We start from the raw sequence: 20,305 nt of genomic DNA, 5'->3' as shown, positions 1-20,305 counted from the left end.
AAATCTTCCAAAACCACATTTCAGATAATGTCATTCTTGTTTTCAGAGTTCCCACAGCTTGTCTTTGTTCACCTAAGTGCGTTTAAAGTCATAAGCTGGCATCCATTTTTAATTTACCTTGCAACATTTTTATATTGTTACCCGGTGTGTTTTATTTTTCTCTGAGTTCATTTTACCGTTCTTTCTCTTAAGCACTGTTTCTACACATCGTTACACAATTTCCTCCTCTTTCGATATAAGTTCCTTCTCAGGAATTTTGGACTCAGTAAGCATTTGAACTCGGTAATTAAGTATTTAATTATTGGATAAAGGAGGGAATGAGTCTATTTTTTCTACCTTGATTATATATTTGTGTGAGATGGAGAACTATAAGCTTGGTGTCAACATAATTAGTATGTCTGGATTGTTGAAATATTTTACCTAGAAGTAACTGACTATTGGATCTCTGCAGAACTGAATTGAAAACATATATCTGGCACAATTCCTTGCTTGCTCCCCAATCTATAGTTTTCTTCCTTCTCCCGGATTAAAGCAGTTCCTGCCATGGTACATTTTTCAGCTTCCCTTGCAGCTAGCAATATGCCTAATATTCTCTATTAGCTATATGCATACTTAGTTGGTTGAGTTTGACCAAAAATTTACAAATAGTCTTAATGGGTCCCATACGTGGGGTTTAACAATACATGCTTCTCTAGTCTCTGCTCTCTTTCAGACACCTGGAAGATAATGAAACTGTAATGCCATTTTAGTTCTCGAAGGGGGCCATATGTTGAAGAAAACTGATATATCATGAAACATTTTCTTTATTTCAAATTTTATTTTTTGACAACATACATGAATATTGTATTTTTCCACCCAACTCCTCCTATGCACCCACTCTCTCTCAAATTTACAACTTATTTAATTATTATCATTTTACACACACATGCCCTACTGAGTCATATGTACACATGTTTAGGACTGACCACCTGGGATTGAACAACCTATTAGGGGACTATCCCTAAAGAAAATTGATTATCTCCTTTCATCAATTAGCAATCATTATTTGCCTCTAGCTCTTCACTTAAGGGTTTGGCCCTGTGAAATTTCTTCCATTTATATTGGCATTTCAATTGGTATTCACATGATACAAGTCATGTTTGGGCAAGCATGTTGTTGAGATTTCATGGGTACAGCTTCCCCACCATGTTTAGAAGACCCCATCTCACATCAGGCATCCTGATTCTTTCCCTGGCTCTTACAATTGTTCTACCCTCTTCTTCTTCTTCAAGTCTTACATGTAAGGAATGCATTGTAGATCTATCAATTGGGTTGGGCACTCCACACATACTTATTTTCTACACTGTGACCAGTTAGCGATCTCCGTAATAGTTTTCTTCTGTAAAAAAAAAAAAAAGTTACTTCGTGATGGGTGAGAGATAGGCTTCTGTATGGGTATAAGAATAAGTATCTAGAATACAGTTAAAAATTATAACGTTTTAGGAAAATGGCAGCAGTCAGTTCTTATCTCCAGCCATAGATAGTTGGCTAGGCTCACAGTAAGAGGCTTGAATTCCCTCCTAATGAGTGGGCCTTGTGTCCAATTAGACGGGGGCTGATTGTCCTCAAGGTAAAAGTACCACTCATGCTACTAGAGATAGCTTGCCGGACCAGTCATTGTGGTTTGCATTATAGAAAGACTATTGGTTACTTTCTTCCTTGTTAACTTGCATAGTAATTCTGATATTATGAAAGCTAGTCATTAAGGAGAAGGCTTCTGGGTTTGTAGAACAATTTCTTAGTTGTAGGCTGTTAAATCACTATAGTTTGGGGTTGTTTATTATAGCCCCTGAACATTGCTTGGACAATTCTAAGTTACCAATAATAATGAATGGCTACAGTTGTAACGTACCTCCCTAGGTCACCTACAACAAAATACACATTAATATATACCTGGCACAGAAACACTTAATAAATTAATAAGTAAATGAAATTTTAAGGTAGTCATAGAATGTTTACATTTTTATACTTAGATTATATAATCATTATAAATGAGCACAATAGGGAATTATTTTAAACTGATGATGATCATGTTCATTAATGCTTATTTTGTAGTATAATTAGGATACATCTGGAGATTATTTATTTATTTACTTTTGTCGTTTTTTGAGCTAGGGTTTCTCTGTAGCTTTGGAGTCTGTCCTGGAACTCACTCTGTAGACCAGGCTGTCCTCAAACTCACAGAGATCACCCTGTCTCTGTGTCCCAAGTGCTGGAATGAAAGGTGTGTACCACCACCTCCCGGCTTATAAAAAATTCTCAATGCTAACCCAACTCTATAGATGGCGGGGGGGAAAAGCAGGGCTCCCCATTTTTATGCTATAAGTAGGCAAACTTGATTTGGCCAGCCTTAAAGCTGCAGCCAGGACAATTCCTGTCTTCACTTTGTCCCCCCTCCTCCATCCTTTCCCTCTCTTTCCCCTACTCTTTCCTTAGGAAACAAATTCTAAGCACTACAAGCGATACAGATATAATGATAAAATAACCAAAATGTGAAGACGCATCAAGCATTTACTCTATTGGGTAGGTGTTAAAATGAATACACTATAAGGCCTCAAATATTGAATCATAATCCCATAAAAAAAAAGCTAGGGGAGGAGTGAGCCTAGGGGTGACTACAGAGGAGAGAGGAGTCTTGGTGCAGCCTTGCAGGGGAGTTAGATGCAGCTTCTGGTGCTCTTGTTGCAAATCTGTGTCTCCCATCATCTTTCTCCTCTGGCACAGTCAGCAGAGTTCAGAGAAAGACTCTCAATTACAAGTTCTCCAGAGTCTGTCAACAGACCTATGTGTTCATCTGACCTCATTTCAAATCTATGAAAAGTTATCAGGCTGCCTGGAAGGAGCAGAACCTCCAGCCTCCCAGCTAGGAAGTAAGCATGACCTGAATCTGTTGTAGCGTGGGAGCCCAGGCCAGCTTGACAGGTTCACAACTGAAAAATGGTTAGGAACCTTACTCTGCCCCACATCGGGCTTTGACAAACTCTTATGAGATTAGTTTTTCAAAAAGCTTTTGAACTTGTCAAATTATTCCTAGACCATCCCACTGAATGAATACACAATCTGTAGCTTGAAGATGAAAGAATGAGAATTAATAAACCATGTGTTCTGCTCAAGATTTAAACTACGCCTTTCCTTCAGTCATCAGAGTTCCTGGAATCATTCTGAATTTTCACTTTTCTTTTAATAATTATAGTATTTTTCCTCTAGAAACATGCTACTGTTCTCAGAACTTGTAATGTGTTACCTGTCTTCTGGTAAAATTATCCGTGATGATTTTTTCTGTTTCAGTGATACAGGGACTTGAAGGAGATCCTTCACCAATGATAGGGGAAGGAAAGGCAGGAGCAAGGACTGACTGGTTGGCGCCACTGGCAAACCAGCTAATAGATTCTGAGCCCTCCCCAGCGCTCCATTAACCTGGCCTTAGCACACTCACTACTCAGAACCCTACAGTTCTTTCTTTTCTACCTACCCGTTAGTTTCTCATTGTTGTAGAATGCTTGAAACAAACAATCTAAAGTGATAATTATTTACTTAAATCGTGGTTTCTAGTCTCACTTGGCTTCAAGCACTTCTGCAGAACATCCCGGTAGTGAGAATATGTGGTAAAAGGGTTCTTTGCTGCTTTCTGAATAAAGACCAGAGAGATGGACAAGAAGTAGTCAGAGTTAAGAGTTCCTCCCCCCAATGCTCACTGTAGTGACCTATGACCTTCAGCAAGGACTCAGCTCCTGAAAGTTTCTAGAACAACTGAAAATAGTGCCTGCAGTTAGGTCTTCAACACATGAGCTTGCAGGGGACAGTTCATACATTTTAAGTTATCATGTAAGATGAACTATTCAATAAAATAGGAGACATAGTCTCCATGTTCAAAGGAGTAAAGCGTTTTGTGAGGGTAGAGAAAAGGAACATTGCTCTTCATGAGGTAGAGGTTCAAGCACAGTTGAGAGCTGACACAACTATTAAATCTGTAGAAGCACAGGAACATAACTACCACGTGATCTCATGTGTATAATCTATAGATGTCACTCATAAACAGAGAATGGGATGGGTTTACCAAAGGCTGTGGATAATGGGGAGCCAAAGCTGTGGCACAGGCTAGTAGGATTTCCAACCCCTGATTGCCCTTAGCTTATAGGTACGTAGATGGACAGACTACCTAGAGTCCTGTTGCCCTTGGATGAACTTCTCTGTGCATGAGTGTTGGATGCATGCCTTTTTATTTAGGTCCCCTGTGTCTCAGGCTTAGTACACATCTAATGCTTTTGCTCCTGGCCTGAGTACCCCCAGCCCCGTGTTGGAAAAGAGGATCTCGGCTGTGTCCCTCTCTCTGGGCACTGAGTTTTGCTCTCTTCCTGCTCTTGGCGGGGGTTGGCCTCAACACCTGCTGCACAGCCCACCCTGATATTTCTCTGGGCTTCCTCCCACATGGCTTCTGCTCTCCGGTTCATTCTCCACTGCTCTTGGCAGCTCTTTCACCTATTTTGGGCTCCAGGGATTTCAGCTGTCTCCTAGTTTTGCTGAAAATGGAGTTTGCAAATTTTCGTTTCCCGTTCTCTTTGTTGCTTTTGGCTAGTCTCCAAGTGGAGAAAGAGCTGCACAAATGCGTGGGCCAAGTTCACACCACAAGTTGCCTCCCTTATGCTTCTCTACCTCCATTATTTTTCCACAGTTGAAGACTGTAAATTCAGTTAGGAGACTTCTGACGAGGACGGCTAATAACATGGTTATAAAGGTTTTCATGAATGAAATATTATTACCAAGATAATGGAAGAGAATATTAGCTTTGTCGGTCTCGCTTGATTAGGCACATGAACCAGACTCAATTGAGACCACTGTTTAGTCTCTTTGTACTGACCAGTATGGGGACGATGCTGTTTACTCTTTCTATTAGATAACAAGTGAATGCAATTAATATCCTAAAGCAAAACTCCTAACCCTCTTGTCCTGATTTAATACATCCAATCTCATGTACCTTATCTATCCTACACATGTAAGTCTGTATTACAAAATGCTATTCATTTTTTTACATGTATTTACTTGTTTTTCGAGTTAGATTTATGGGCCTCAGTACATGTGTGGAGTTCAGATGACAACTTGCAGGAGTCGGTTCTCTCCTCCACCACATGGCTTCCAGGTCTTGAACTCTTGCCCACTGAAATATCTTTCCCAACCACCATGCACCATAAAGTTGATTTATTTTTGTTATTCCTGAATTATTGAAGGGAAAAGTGACCATCCTTTGTCATTTTAATAAGATGTGCCACACAATTGAAAGTAGTAAGAAAAAGAATGCCCTAAATTAAGGGCTGCACAAATATTTATTTTATTCTTTTGTAAAGATTTATTTATTATACATACAATGTTCTGTTAACATATATACACCAGAAGAGGCACCAGATCTCATTATAGATGGTTGTGAGCCACCACGTGGTTGCTGGGAATTGAACTCAGGACCTCTGGAAGAGCAGCTAGAGCTCTTAACCTCGGAGCCATCTCTCTAGCCCACAAATATTTATTTTAAAGAAAATCACTTCCGTGTCAGTGCTTTTGGGTGCTGTCCCTTTTCGCAGCAGTTTTACTGTGGAAGTTAATGTCATCTTCTCCTTCACGTCATGCTCCTTTTCTAGTAGCAATCAACGTTCTAGAAGTTGTCTGGAAATGCTCAGATCGCAAGGAGAAAGGTCCACACTAACCGGTTCTTCTGAACGTGGGACAGGAAACCTCTCTTTTAATTTCCAGGGAAACACGCTATGCTTGTTTGCACCTGGGCGTTATTTTAAAATTTATATTTGTTCCACTCCATGTTTAATCCTCTTTAAATGATAGCTATGGTCTACTCTTGCATTTCCCTTTTCATTAGTGACTCCAGAAACACGAAATTCGTGGCAGGAAAGAACTGATTTTAATGATGCTGAGTGACATTGGTATTGAAATGGAATCAGCCCTCTTCACCTCCAGGTCCCCAGGATTCCTCTCCACCTTAATTATGCTTTGTCAGACCTATAATTTGCTTCTCTGAGAAAAACTTTAAGAAATGAATCATTTGTTTTTAACCCTTATTAGTGACCACCCTCCCCCACACACATTTTTTTCACCTTCTAATTTTGAATACAAATGGTGAATCATGAAGTCCCTGGGATTTTCCTGAGCGTATTTGGCAACCTCGTCACATTTCTGCCTGTAAAGTAGCCTAATTTGGGATTTTTATTACAGGAAGAAGTCATTTGTTGTCTGAATAAAATGTGTTGGTGAAATGTTAAGTAAAGGATGTGTGTGCCTGACGCAAGTTCAGAGAAGTGTTACGTCGTCACGCTGCATCTTTTGGGGTTCACATCATTTTCTTGATGTGGACATTGTTGCATCTTCACTTATAAGAACAAAGTAAAATAATCCCTGGTACAGTCAGCTTCCAAATGACCTGTTACATGATTACCAAGTAATAGGAAAGTAAGTAAGTGCCTTTTCCTAATTTTAGGCTTTGAGTTTGGAGTTAAGAGTGGGTATTCAGGACTGCATGAATCAACGAGCAAGCAAATGAAGTGTTAGAATCTAGAGAAAGAAGAATGATCACTCATTCCAGTTAGCTCAGGCTTGCCCTGCTCTTTCAAGTGGAATCCCTTTTCCTGTGAAGTGCTTCAGACCTGTGACCTGAATTATTGATTGCCTAGACAACAGAAGAGTTCCTTCTACTCTGTACAGTTGTTTTTGCCAAGTTGAGGGCTCGCTAAACTGGCTATTTCTGTAACAGTATTCTTCATCTATGTCTTACCTCTGGGTGTTTCACATTGCAAAAAAAACTGTGTATTTGCAACAGCCTACATGGCCAATCAAGGTGGAAAAAAATATTTTAAAGAGCTGTAGTTTTACATTCTAATATAAAGTTAGACATTTTACTTAACTACAAAAGTACTTATCAGTTGGTAAAGTGCTTGTTGGGTGTTATGAGAACCAAGTTGAGCTAGATGTGTCAATATGTACTTGTGGTCTCAGTACTGGGGAGGTGGAGACAGGTGATCCAGCCCAACCTAATCAGTGGTTCTCAGGTCTCAGTGAGAAAGACCTCATTTCAAAAACAAGGTGGAATACTCCTGAGGAACAACTCCTTAAGCTGACTTCTGGATCGTAGACCCACACATATGTATGAATATGTTTCTCTCTACACGGATACACTAAATGAGAGCTATCCTTGAAAATGTGTAATTGAAGTTTTTCATGGCTATCTCTAATATTTTGTGAGCTGTGGACAAAAATAAGTAAAATGTAAAAATGTGCAACTCTTTGAAAGTACAGTTTCTAGGCCTGGTAGGCTAATGCAATAAGACTGTGATCAGCTTTTAAACTTGAACTTTTTTGCTTTTCCATCTCCCAGTTCTGCTGTCTATGTCATTATAGAGCAAAGAGGAGGAGGAAAAGAAATTCTTAGTTTCATAATTCAGTGATTTAAGATTGAGACTTGTATCTGCCGCTTAGATAAACACTTGAAAATGTGACTGACGATGGCTTCCTTTCTCAGTCTCATTTGCTTTTAAACTAGCGCTACCATGGCAAAAGGAACCAAGTGAATGGTACAGAAAAAAAGTGGCGCCTTAGAGTCCGAGATCCTTAGATCTTAGAAGATATTATTAATGAAAACAATTTAATGAAAGAGGAGAAAGGGATTGGAGAGAGAGAGGGGGAGGGAGAGAGAGAGGGGGAGGGAGAGAGAAAGGGGGAGGAGAGAGAGAGAGAGAGAGAGAGAGAGAGAGAGAGAGAGAGAGAGAGAGAGAGAGAGAAGAGGAGAGAGAGAGAAAGCAGAAGCAATGATCTGGCTTACGTAAACAACTATGACAAGGTTAAGGATGACAGCAGCATATTATAATCAAACCAGGAGTCATAGAGTTGGCTCAGTGATCAAGAGCACTTGTTGCCCTTGCTGAGATTGTGGGTTCAGTCCCTAGCACCCACATGGTGGCTCACAACCGTCTCCACCCAACTTCAGTTCCAGAGAATCAGAGCCCTCTTCTGAACTCTGCAGGCACAGCGTAGGCAGGCATGTGGTGCAATACATATGCAGCAAAATACTTCTAGACATAAAATAGAAATAGATAAATCTCTGCAAACTATAAAACCATATTCTACACTATTGTTAAATTATAGAATCAACTGTGCTCAAACCTACCCTAGGGCGTTTCAGCAATGTGAACCTTTAAAATCCTATTTTTCGGGTATTCCAATTTCAGTTCAAGTTTCTAATCACTTGTAGCTGCTAAAATCCTGACAAATATGTAGTACTTCTACAAGTGACTGGAAATAGCAAAGAGACTAAAAGTGTCTTTGTGTGATTTCATACATATTCCACAAGTCCAAAGTGTGTATAAAACTTTTTTGTAAATGTGTACTTTCCTTTTCAAAGTTACAGAGAATTTTGTGTTATTCTTCACAACAAGTGATTCCTTTTTCGATGGGAAAAAAGTGCATGTTTCAGAAAGAAACTAAAATTAGGGACTTAGGCGTGCACAGCATTGGCTCAAGCATTTAACACAAATCATCAGAGCGCCACAAAATGAGTGTAATTTGAATTAATATTCCCATTGTAGAGACAAATATGAAACTTAGTGAGGTTAAGGCGTGCATTGCAGGTTACAATGCTATACATGAAAAAGACAGCATTAAAATCCAGCTAAAGCTTAAGTCCAGCGTCAACCTAGTTTCTGTAACATCCATGGGGACGAGGAAGGACCCAGAGCCTGGGAGCAGCAGAGTCCAGATGTACCAGACTAATTTTAAAGAGATGAACATAAGGTTAAATATAAAATAACTACTCCAAACCTCTGCAATAGGGGTGGGGAGTACAACATTCACTATTACGAACTAAAAAAAAGCATAAAGAAAAAGCTGGAAGCCCTAGGAAGGACTACTGGGCTAAACAAGTAATATAAGCTTCTGCAGGAAATTAACTCCAGCTGGATATAGTTTATGTTCCCCAGGGACCCTGAGATTCCAGTGAGCCTTGTGTTGCCACCGAAACCTTTGGTAAGTTGAGCGGCAGAAACAGGCTGGCGGGATGGGTAAGGCAAGAGAGCGGAGGAAGCTGAGTGGGAAGGAAAGGGCACTGTCTTGGGGGACTACTGAATTTGTTCCCGCCCTCAGAAGCTGGTCGTCATGGGAACCCTGACTGCAGGTGTTTTCTGTTCAGTTTCTTTAAACCTTGATTATTCTTCTGCTCTGCAACCTACGCCTCGTTAACTGAGGGTAAGTAAGAGGTACTATCAGTTTTAAATACAGAAATATATTTTAAAGGTACCCAATGGGTCCAATGTTGGTGGTGTGCCGGAAGCCAGAGGCCTTGAACCTGACCAACAACTCATTACACAGTGAACATTAGCAAGCAAAGCTGTTTGGGCAGAGGGGTCGGCTGCGTAATACAGAGCAGCTCCCAAGGCCACGGAGATGAACGAAGAGAGAGAGAGGCAGGAAAGACTGAGGAGCAAAGAGGGTTTTTGTTTTTTTCCCTCCTGTTTTGTTTGTTTGTTTCTACATTTTCGTAGTTGATATTCTTGTTTGTATTTTTTGTTTTCGTTTTAATCTTCAGTTTTGTTTTATTTTTAATATTTGTTTTTGCGTTTTCCTGGGGTGGAATACTGCAGGGGCGAGTGATGGGTGGGGTTGGGGTGCATGATGTAAAATTCCCAGGGAATCAATTAAAAAAGAAGAAAGGAAATGAGGATAGAACAATCATTTTTTATAAAGATTCCTTTAATATGAGTTAATATGCTCATGTTACACACATACCACAAACACAAAACATTGTTTTTAAAGAATTACCTATCTGTGTATCACCACTGGCAAATCCTCAGAGACAGTCTTAGAAGAGAGCTGAGAGACAGTAAGAGGCAGAGGTTGAGAAGGATCAGAACAAACTGGAGTCTTTTGTACTACTACGTCCATGAGCTCATAGGCTCTGTGGCTGCCCACAATCAAGTCAGTGAAAACTGTAGCGTGGAGTGGAGCAGGCTCAGGAATCCCCATGGGTAACTGAGGTGCTGTGGGCAGTTGAGGGCTTCTGGGCAGAAGTCAGTTCTCCTTAAGGGTCTGGCTCTTGGTGGGCTAACCATGAACCAGAGGATGGTTACAGATCCAAAAGTATATGAACAGCACACATGAAAGCTGATAGGTTTTTATTATTTTTATATAAAATTCCCAAAGAATTAATAAAAATATTTTAAATACTTGTGTGTCTATGTTGTAAAAAGAAACATTTAAACTTAGTTATTACTCATTTAATAATTCATAATTGATATAGAGTATAAAACCTAAGTTCTAGAGTGATTTTTTTTCCATATTTTGTGGAGGGAGAAGGACCAGCTGAATTAATATTTTACTCAGTCAGTAACAACAAATATTTATGTGGCACTTTGTGGTTTGTAACTCTCTCACCTATGGTACCATATTTAAATGTTTGAGTTTTCATTCAGTATCTGCCTCTGTCTACACCTGTGAAAAAGAGGGTGTGAATGATGGCTGGAAAAGATTTTGCATTTAGTCTTCAGGTGCAGGCTTGTGCCAAAAAACAGCTTTGTAGGACGATGGGCAGTTTTCTTCCTTTACCTCATTGGAGTCTGAAAATTGAACAACCACCACTACAGGCATCGTGTTTGTAACTACCAATCTAATCCCATGGGGAATCAGTCCATTCCTTGAGGAAAACCACCAACTCTTCCAGCTTGCCACACGTAAGTTTACGGAGACTAGAACAGGGAAGGCCGTCCCTCTTGGTCAGCTGTCATAATTCTGTGTTTTGTACCTCATTGTCCACTGGGAAACCAGAAAGAATTGACTGCAATCATCCCCCATTAAAATTCACCAAAGTGAAACTCCAGGGATGGAGGAGGTGACCAATAGAAAGCATATTGCCATGGAAGGCTAGAGAAAACAAAAACCAAGGTCTCTATAACAAATTCTCTTTCTTCTCCACCCACTATCACTCACCCCACTCGAGAAGGTGCCACTGCTAATGGACTGAATTTGTAAACAAAGCCATGATGCTGTTTTGGACAGAATAACACAGAGAGAGGTTTTGTTGTGAGAGTGTGGGATCGCTGGATGTTGTGCTTCTACTTCAACTTTGTGAGGAAGCATCATACTGACTGCACTATTTTACGTCTCACGACAGTGAACAAGTTCCAGTTTCTCTCAGTTCTTGACAACAGTTGCCATATTGTGTTACGCCATTTTGTAATGGTCATCTGAGTAGATGTGAGATCTCATTGTGGTTTTGACTTGCATCTCCCAAGTGATGCATACTGGATTCCTGAAGACATGGCAGAAGGTTCACAGAAGAGAGACTGATGATAGCATCATTCTACATTTCTTGGGGCCATTTGGACACCCTCTTTTTGAGGAAATGTCTCAAGTTCTCTTTCTCAATTTTCAATTTGATGGTTTGTTATTGGTTGTAGGATTTCTTCATACAATTTGAAAATAGTCCTTTATCAGATAAATGTCTGTATCTACCCTGGTGACCATTGATTCCTTATTCACCATAGCTACAAAGTGGAAACAATCTCCCTGCTGTTCATCAACATAATAAAGAAATTGTGGCTTGTATAAACAATGAAATGTTCTTCCACCGTGAAAGGAAGTCCTATGATATGCTGTAATATGGATGAGACTTGAAGACATTATGCTAACTATGGTAAGCTATCAAATAAGAACAAATATTGCATTATTATATTTGAGGTGAGTCACTGTCTTAGTCAGGGTCACTATCCCTGTGATGAGACACCATGACCAAAGCAACTTGGGGAGTGTCTTAGTTATGGTTTCTATTGCTGTGAAGAGACATCATGGCTACATGATGTCTACACCATGACTACATGATACATCTCTTACAAATGAGAACATTTAGTTGGGGTGGCTCACTTGCAGTTCAGAGATTCAATCCATTATCATCATGGTGGGACATGGCAATGTGGAGGCAGACTTGGTGCTAGAGAAATATCGGAGTCCTACATCTTGCAGGAAATAGGAAGTAGACTCCATGTCACACGGAAAGACATTTAAGCAAAAGAGACTTCAAGCCCACCCCCAAAGTGACTCACTTCCTCCAACAAAGCCACACCTACTTCAACAAAGTCACACCTCCTAATAGGGCCACTCCTTTTGGGGGCCATTTTCTTTCAAACCACCACAGGGAGGAAAGGGCTTATTTGGCTTAGGTTTATACATCACTGTTAATCACGGAAGGACATCAGAACAGGAACTTGAAAGGCAGGAACTTGGAGAGAAGAGCTGAAGCAGAGGCCATGGAAGAGTGCTGTGTACTGGCTTGTCATGGCTTGCTCAGCCTGCTTTCTTATACAACTCAGGACCAACAGTGAGCTGGGCCCTCCCCCATCAATCACTAATTAAGAAAATGCCCTACAGGCCTGTCTACAGCACAATCTTGTGGAAGCCTTTTCTCAACCGAGGCTCCCTCCTCTCTGACTAGTCTAGCTTGTGACAAGTTGACATAAAACTAGGCACCATAGTTATCTAAAATAATCAAACTCATCAAAAAGGAAGGTAAGGGTTGGAGAAATGGCTCAGTAGTTAAGAATACTGGTTGCTCTTCCAGAGGAACTTGGATTCAATTCCCAGCACCCATATAGTGGTTCACAACCATCTGTAACTCCAATTCCAGGGGCCCCATGACGTTTTATGGCCTCTGTAGGTACCAGTATGGAAGTGGTGCCCAGACATACATGCAGGCAAAACATTTACACACATAAAATAAAAATAGAGGAAATATTTTTTAAAAAAAAAGAACATGTCTTCCTGCTACATGTCCCTCTCCGTGCCTCCCACAGGATTTAGCTGCCCTAAATTCACCTTCCTTGGTAGCAGAAAGGGAGCTTGGATGGATGTTGAATTCGGACTTTGAAACAAGTTGGGAGGCAACATTATTTCTTTTCTTTTCTGCTTGATAGCCAGCACTCTGATTTAGAAGCATAAACATAAACTTGGTTACATTTTCAGCTACAAACGACTGGCTGTTTTAGGAACCACAGCCGGCTGGGAGGCTGCAGGAGCGTGGAAACTCTGATGGAGAAGGTGAGGAGCCGGCCAATGGAAAGCGTTTCGGTGGGTCTAATGATTTCGGGAAAATCTCTGCGAGGCTGGAACATTTTGCCGCACCTAAGTGGTTATTTCCTCACCTCTTCTGCATTCACTGAGAGCTCTGTGTAGCTGAGCAGAGACTGAAAAGAGCTGGAAAACAGTCCCAGTGTGGGTTTGTCAAGAGAGATATTCAATTTAGGTTTTCCAAATGTGTTGGATGTAACAAAAGCCTGTATTTCTTTTCATTTCAAAGGCGATCTGCCTCATTCTGGTTCATTTAATTCTTGGAAACATAGTTTTATATGTCCAGAAAGCCCTTTGAGCCCTTTGAGTGAGTGTTGCAAAGGCTTTCACCCCCTCCCTGCTCCCCTTCTCTGGAAGCAGGAAGTAAGTTCTGCCAAATGCAAATGAGCTCAGACTCTAACAGGCAAAGTGTCAAAGCACAGAATGCTGCAGCGTTTGAGAACGCATGCCTTACACAACCGTCGTTTGGGATCCTGAAAAACTACAGGAAGTCACACCGACCTATTTAAAGTGCCGTTTCAGAAACACACATATGTGGAGAACTTCTTGGGATGTACATTAGGAAGTCTGAAGGCCTTTCCTTCCTTTCTATGGTGGTTTCCGAATCCTAGGGGATTTTATCAGAGTCGTCAGGCTCTGGACTTGTCTGTGTGGTCTCCTTCTTTGATTCACACACCCTAATTGATCTGACATAATGCTGACTACCTGAAAGACGTCTGGGCCGCTGCAGTCCTTCTAAGGGTTAACAGAGCCGGTTCCAAAGGAGTGAGGCAACCACAGAAACAGGATAATAAATGTGACACTCTCAGACTATCACTAGCAAATATTTGAGCTTATCAAATAACGGAGGAAGTAGTTTAGTTACAAATAAACCAATCTCTCATAAAACAAGTTTTCACACAGGGTCATTTCATTGAGCTGGAGACAGCTAGAGGCCACTCTAGGCAGAACTCCCACTCTGTGTACACTTCGTAACAGCTTCTCATGATTAATGGACAGCAAGCGGGGAGGCTGGGCCCCGCAGCTCGCCCGCCCGAGCTGGGCTTCCTATCAGCCTAACAGCCATAAACAGCAAGTCAGGATTACTGCATGGGAAGCGCCTGTCCGCTGGGAACATAGCTGAGCTTGCGCCGACTTCCCCTGCCACCCGCCTTCTTTCTCTCTTTTTTCCTTCCCTGTATAGCAGAGACCATCGTGTCCTAGAAACTATAGTCGATGTCACCGCTTGGCACTTTCTGTGCAAAGAGAGGACAAGTATGTGGGCGCAGGGGGGTGGCGGAAAGCTACCCTTAAAGCCGCAGAGACTGAGTTGGCTAGGAGCTGGAGTGAGGCTGTTTTTCTGGAGCCTTTGAAATCAGCATGGCGAAAGCATCTGATTTGGATTCCAGAAAAAACACAGGCCCTGTTTGAGGGTGTGTGTGTTGGGGTGGGGGCAGGGAGTCTCTTGTCTCAAAGTAAATGTCTCATTGAGATTAAGGAGAATTAAAAAAAGAAAAAAACCCTGGCATAATTATAGTAGTTCAGCAAGTTAAAAAGAAAATTCTGGAAAGCTGCTAGAGTTTTGGGGTGTGAATGTTCATCTTTGATGATATAGAAATATGTCCATTTATGAATTTTTATTTTGTAGAAAAAATGTTTAATTATCCTAAAGGATAATAAAAAATAAAATGTAGATTGAATAAATTATAGAAATAGAAGTATAAAAATAGAAAAATTCAGCCATGACACCACCATTTGAAGCAGGCATTTAGTTATGTTTCCTACCCATCTTTTCCAAAATCTTAAAAATAGAATGTTGAGACCTTCACCATATGGAGAATTTTGTACTATTTTCAGTCAGATTCCAGCATAGTCATGGCCCTACCATGTTAGCCATTTTTTGTATATATAATTTTAGAGCTGAAAAATACTAATTTTTGCAACTTACATTTATATAAGGAGGCTTTAGGACTCTTATCTATTCGTACTACAACACAGTGTTTGCATGCTTTGTTTTTCAGTGTGTTCATGTAGTCCAAGCCTATGTAATGTGTTTTTAATAAAACTTGAAGAGAAAAATGTGGTGATATTATCTTCATGGTTATCTCATTAGCTTTTATATTTGAAACAAACGTCCTGGTGATTGCATTTTCCACGGAGCTAGGAGAGATTCAGAGCCCTTCCCTGGCTTTGTGATCCACTCAACTCTGGTAATGCCCTGTTCAAATGTGTAAGCTCTCATAGGTGTGCAGGAATGATACCTACATTCGCCTGTTCCCCCATCAGCCACCTATAATACCTACCTGCATTTAGATGCACTTTGTTTATATTGGATGACTGGAACTGCTTTTGATAGCCATTATCTTTTCTGAGCCCTGGACCTGGACCTATTTTCTCTCAATATGCCCCTGAGCCAGGATTCCCGCCACACAGTAACTTCACTGTATCTCACCAAGGATGTTTCCACTGTTCACTTACTTAACCCAGACGAAAGTTACGTTGGGAATGTGTAAAGAAACAAGGGATGAAATTCTTTTATTATATTAAATGTACCTTCAATAATATTATGGGACAGTAAGTGTTAAATCATTGCTGTAGCCAGCGTGTGGGGGCGGAGCTATGCTGCCTGCTGCTGAGACCAGGGACTTAGCCTATTTCCAAACAGAGTTCCTTCAGCACTGATTCTTCCCGTCTGACTTTGCACCTGTGGACTAACCTTTTCTATTAGGTTTTCCCTGCTCCTGTTGCTGAACACATTAACCATACTTAACAATGGCCTGGGTATTTCAGAATAGCTAAAAGGGAGGATTTTAAATGTTCTTACCACAAAGGCATAATAAATATGTTAAGTGGATGGATATTCAAATTAGCCAAAAATGTATACTTGAAACATCACCTCATATCCTATATGTATATGCAATTACTTGTGGGTGAGAAGAAAATTAACATGAAACGATTTCCTGACTTTCATTTTAACCATTGTAAGACTTGTGTTAAAGCGAAGAAACGAGTTCCTTTTAAGGCTCACATCTAGATACACTTAAGTTATTTTCTTGTTCCTGTAGGGACAAAATTTAGAGTGCTTTCAGAGAACAAAAACTGCTGCTTTTATACAGGGTCCAGACTGAATATTACCAGGCTCCCAAACATCTAGTTATTCACCAGGAGCTACTGGAGCAGGCAAATCCCAACCACAGGGGCGTGTTCATCATGGATTAATACATTTTTGCTTGATGTCTTAGAGATTTTTCTCTAGGTTAATGGAAACTCTATAAGCAAGTTTGTGAGAGAAAACAACTATTTAAACACAGATACAAGGAAATATTAGCATTTATTTCCTTTGTTTTACATGTTACCTTCAAAGTGTTTCCAGTTAGGCAACAACAATGACTTCCAGTGGATAAATAGTGCATGAAGACATAAGTTCATGAACATCAGAGCCGTAGAGCTTTCCGCATATACCAGCCTTCAGAGACACTTCAATATTTAATTTTCAATGTCCTAGCTGCAGCCCTAGGCGAGCTGTGGATAGCTATGAGTGCAATTCAAAACAAAATTGCAAATAGACTTAAGACACTCTGGTTGTTTACACGTATGATTTAAAAAAGGTCTCTGTGTGTCTTCTCATGTGTGGGCATGCATGTACATTTGTGGGTGTGCTATCCAGGTATGCATAGAAATTTGGAGACCGGAGATTGCCCTTGGATGTCTTCCGTGATCATTCTCCACCTTATACTCTGAGGCAGGTTCTCTAACTTGAACCCAGAGATTGTTTATTGGTTTAGTCTATCTCGTCAGAATACAGGTGGGCCACCACGTCCACCTACCTGGCATTTATATGGGTACTGGGGATCCAAATTCTGCTACTCGCGTTTATGCAACAAGTACTTTACCCATGGGGTATTTTCCCAGTACCCTAATGTTTTTGCTTTCTTTGTTGTTGTTTTGTGAAATATTGATTTGATGGTTCTTAGGCATGAACTTTGTAGGTGGAAACAATGTGTTGCAATGTTCAAAGGTTAGCCATCCTTGCCAGTAACAGTACTTTGAAAATGTATTACTCTCTTACTTTCTAAGTTAATTTACTAGCCTCGCATAATAGAATACCTAGTCATTTTGATCAATCACAAAAGAGATTCATTCACTATGCTTCATACAATGTATTATATTATATAATATTAAAATGTAAAAAAGAAAAGAAATGTAATTACAGAGAATGTTGAAGGCCAAGTCACTAAAGGCACAATATTATTCTTCCTTTTCTGAAATTTCAAATTTGGAATTTCTTCAATTTCTAAAACCAGTGGAAATATCCAATGGCTGAGCTAACCCACATAACCAAAGAACAAGGATGGAGACAGTTCGAGTCTCATAACCCGAGCCACCTTCTTATCTTCTTCTGACAAATTAATTCTGTCCATTTTCTAATGCCCTAATTATTGCTCTAACTCTTTTTCGAGTTCTTTGACTCCAACTTATTTCTGTGGAGCCAACCCTGTTTTCATTATTGGGGCAGTGTCCACACCAGAGAGGCAAATGGATAAAGCATGGGGAGGCGGGCAAAAGCGGAATGCAGTGTGACCTCTGACAGCTGCAAGGTAAAGAAGCCAGCAGCTTGCACTACAGATGTGAGGATGGATAGGAAGGGCAAAGCTGGTGCAAGTGCCTTCTAGATTCGTTTCCAGCCCTCGCGGTCGTGCTGGGCTGTAGACTTCCCATTGTTTTGATTTCTAGGAGGAGCTGAAATTCAGAGGTTTAACAACTGCCAAAGATAACATCTAGGAAGTGCCAGAGTTTTATTAACCTCAGCTCTGCCTGACTCGGAATGTTTGTTTTAATAGCTGATCCTAGCGTTCCCGCACAGTTGTAACTCTCTCCTCGCGCCTTTCATTTATCGTATTTCCGAGATGGACACTGACTAAGAAAAACTCCAAACGTCCTCGACGAATCGGCTCTACAGTGTATTCAGGGATCCAGATTCGAAGTTGGATGTTCCTTTTGATCCAGGTCTTGAGCAGGCATGAGGCGAGAGGTTGTTTTTACTTCTCTGTGTGTGTGAGTGCACATATGCACACGTTCAAGTGTATATTCTTGTGTGTGCATGTGCTTACGGAAGCCTGTGGCTGATGTTAGGTGTTTAGATCTGTTGTATTCCACCTCATTTTCTTTTAAAGGGCTCATTTATTTTTATTTTATGTGTCTGTTTCGCCTGCATGTGCAAAAGTGCATTAGGTAAGTGCCTGGTACCTGCAAAAGGGTGATGGATTCCCTGGAACTAGAGTTATAGAGACAGCTGCAAGCTACCATGTGGATGATGGAAACTGCACAAGGGTCCTCTGTAAAAACAGCAAGTGCTTTTAACTCCTGAGCCTCTGCAACCCTCTCCAGGGTCCATTTTGAGACGGTTTCTCACTGAGCCTGGAGTTTACTTTGTCAGCTAGAATGAATAGGTAGAGCTTGGCGTGGTGGTGCGTGCCTTTAATCCCAGCATTGGAGAACCAGAGGCAGGCAGATCTCTGAGTTTGAGGCCAGTCTATTTCACATGGAGTATTCTAGGCCAACCAGGGCTACGTGGTGAGACCTGTCTCAAAATAAGTAAATAAACAGGGAAAGGAAAAGAGAAAAGAAAAGAAAAGAAGGGAGGGGAGAGAAAGAGAAAGGATGAGTAGAAAGCTCCAGAAGTCCTCCTGTCTGCCCCTCTCCCAGTGTTGAGATGCAGGTGTTTGCCTCCAGACCCATCTTCATGTTACAGGGGTACCGGGGATCACCATGGACCTAATGCTTGCACAACACACCGAGTTTACCATCACCCCAGCCTGACGTTTCCTGTTTCCAGTGTGTGAAAGCTCGGAGATTAAGTGAGGCTTTTCTCGAATTCTCTTGGCCTCTGGAATTCTATTTTCAATGTTGGTTATTTCTTCTAGCTGCATATTCCATTAAGTAGAACTAGCACAGTTTTTTGAAGGATTTTTTTTTAAGTGCCTAGTGCAATTGACTGTGTAATCTCTTACACAATCCCATTTCTCCCCAGGGTTCACAATGAGCATTATTTTAAAACTGGCAAAAGATCTATCAGGAAGGGAATTCACAGTGCGTGGACAAATGCATGCTCCTGTTAGACTGGACCCACTGACTTCTTCAGTTCCCGGGAAACACCAAGCCAGCTGAGAGACTTGATGTGCTGTTCTGAGTCGCAAGCCACACTCTGGGATTATTAGGAATTAGTGATACCTATTTTATTTTAGCTCAGAGTTACACCTATTCCCGACTGCTTTCATTCTCTCTAGAAACGATACTGAAAAAAATGCTTGCCTATAGTTCTCGAATTAGACTTGCTCAACATCATGATATACATGTTTTTAGTGCAGGGAAAAATATACATTAAATAAAACAGATTCATTGAGCATGTTTACCCTAAGTAAAATTTTTGTGCTCTCTTTGAAGGCTGAACCATAAGGTACCACTTCTGAGCAGGAATGAACAGGGACTTGACCCTTGAACAAAGCCATGAACTTGAAAGGCAGGCTTAGTAGAGAGTGAAGCTGGCATTTGCCAGTTCTCTTGATCATCAGCTATGTGATGTAACCCTATCACACACACACACCTCCCTATCATATATGCATGTATGAAGTATATGCATAAATATACATTTAGGCAGGACCAGTAAACCCTCCTTTGTGGAATCCTCCAAGTTACTAGAGAAAGCACCCACATTTCCTCTTAAGACTGAAGTTATTGGCTGACATTTGGAATGAGAGAAATAGAGTGAAAAGAATCATCGTCTTCCTTTCAGGGGAAATGATGGCAGGAAAAGAGAAAAAAAATGGTGGCTGAAGATATACTTACCCTCCCGAACGGTTTGCTTTTAAGCAGTAGTGCAGCCTCACGGTTGAAAATGGACATTGGAGAAGGTAGTTTATTAGCAGGATTGACCAGATCCCCACCCCTTCTTTGGGCATTATTAAAAAGAGTAATACAAAGAGAAGACAAACACACCAGCGATTAACACAGAGAGACTACCTGATAGCGTGGCATTTAAATTCTGAGTTTAGGGTTCTGTGGGAATTCTTCAGACAGGATCTAGCAGGTACCGGTATACTTTAGGTGTATCTCGGGGTTCATTCTCTAACTCTGAGCCATCCAGAAGAACTGATAAAAGATTAACAAACTGCGGCAAATTCCT

Source organism: Microtus pennsylvanicus, chromosome 15 (genome assembly GCF_037038515.1).
Source record: "Microtus pennsylvanicus isolate mMicPen1 chromosome 15, mMicPen1.hap1, whole genome shotgun sequence".
NCBI lineage: Eukaryota > Metazoa > Chordata > Mammalia > Rodentia > Cricetidae > Microtus > Microtus pennsylvanicus.
Note: the sequence above shows the minus strand (reverse complement) of the source record.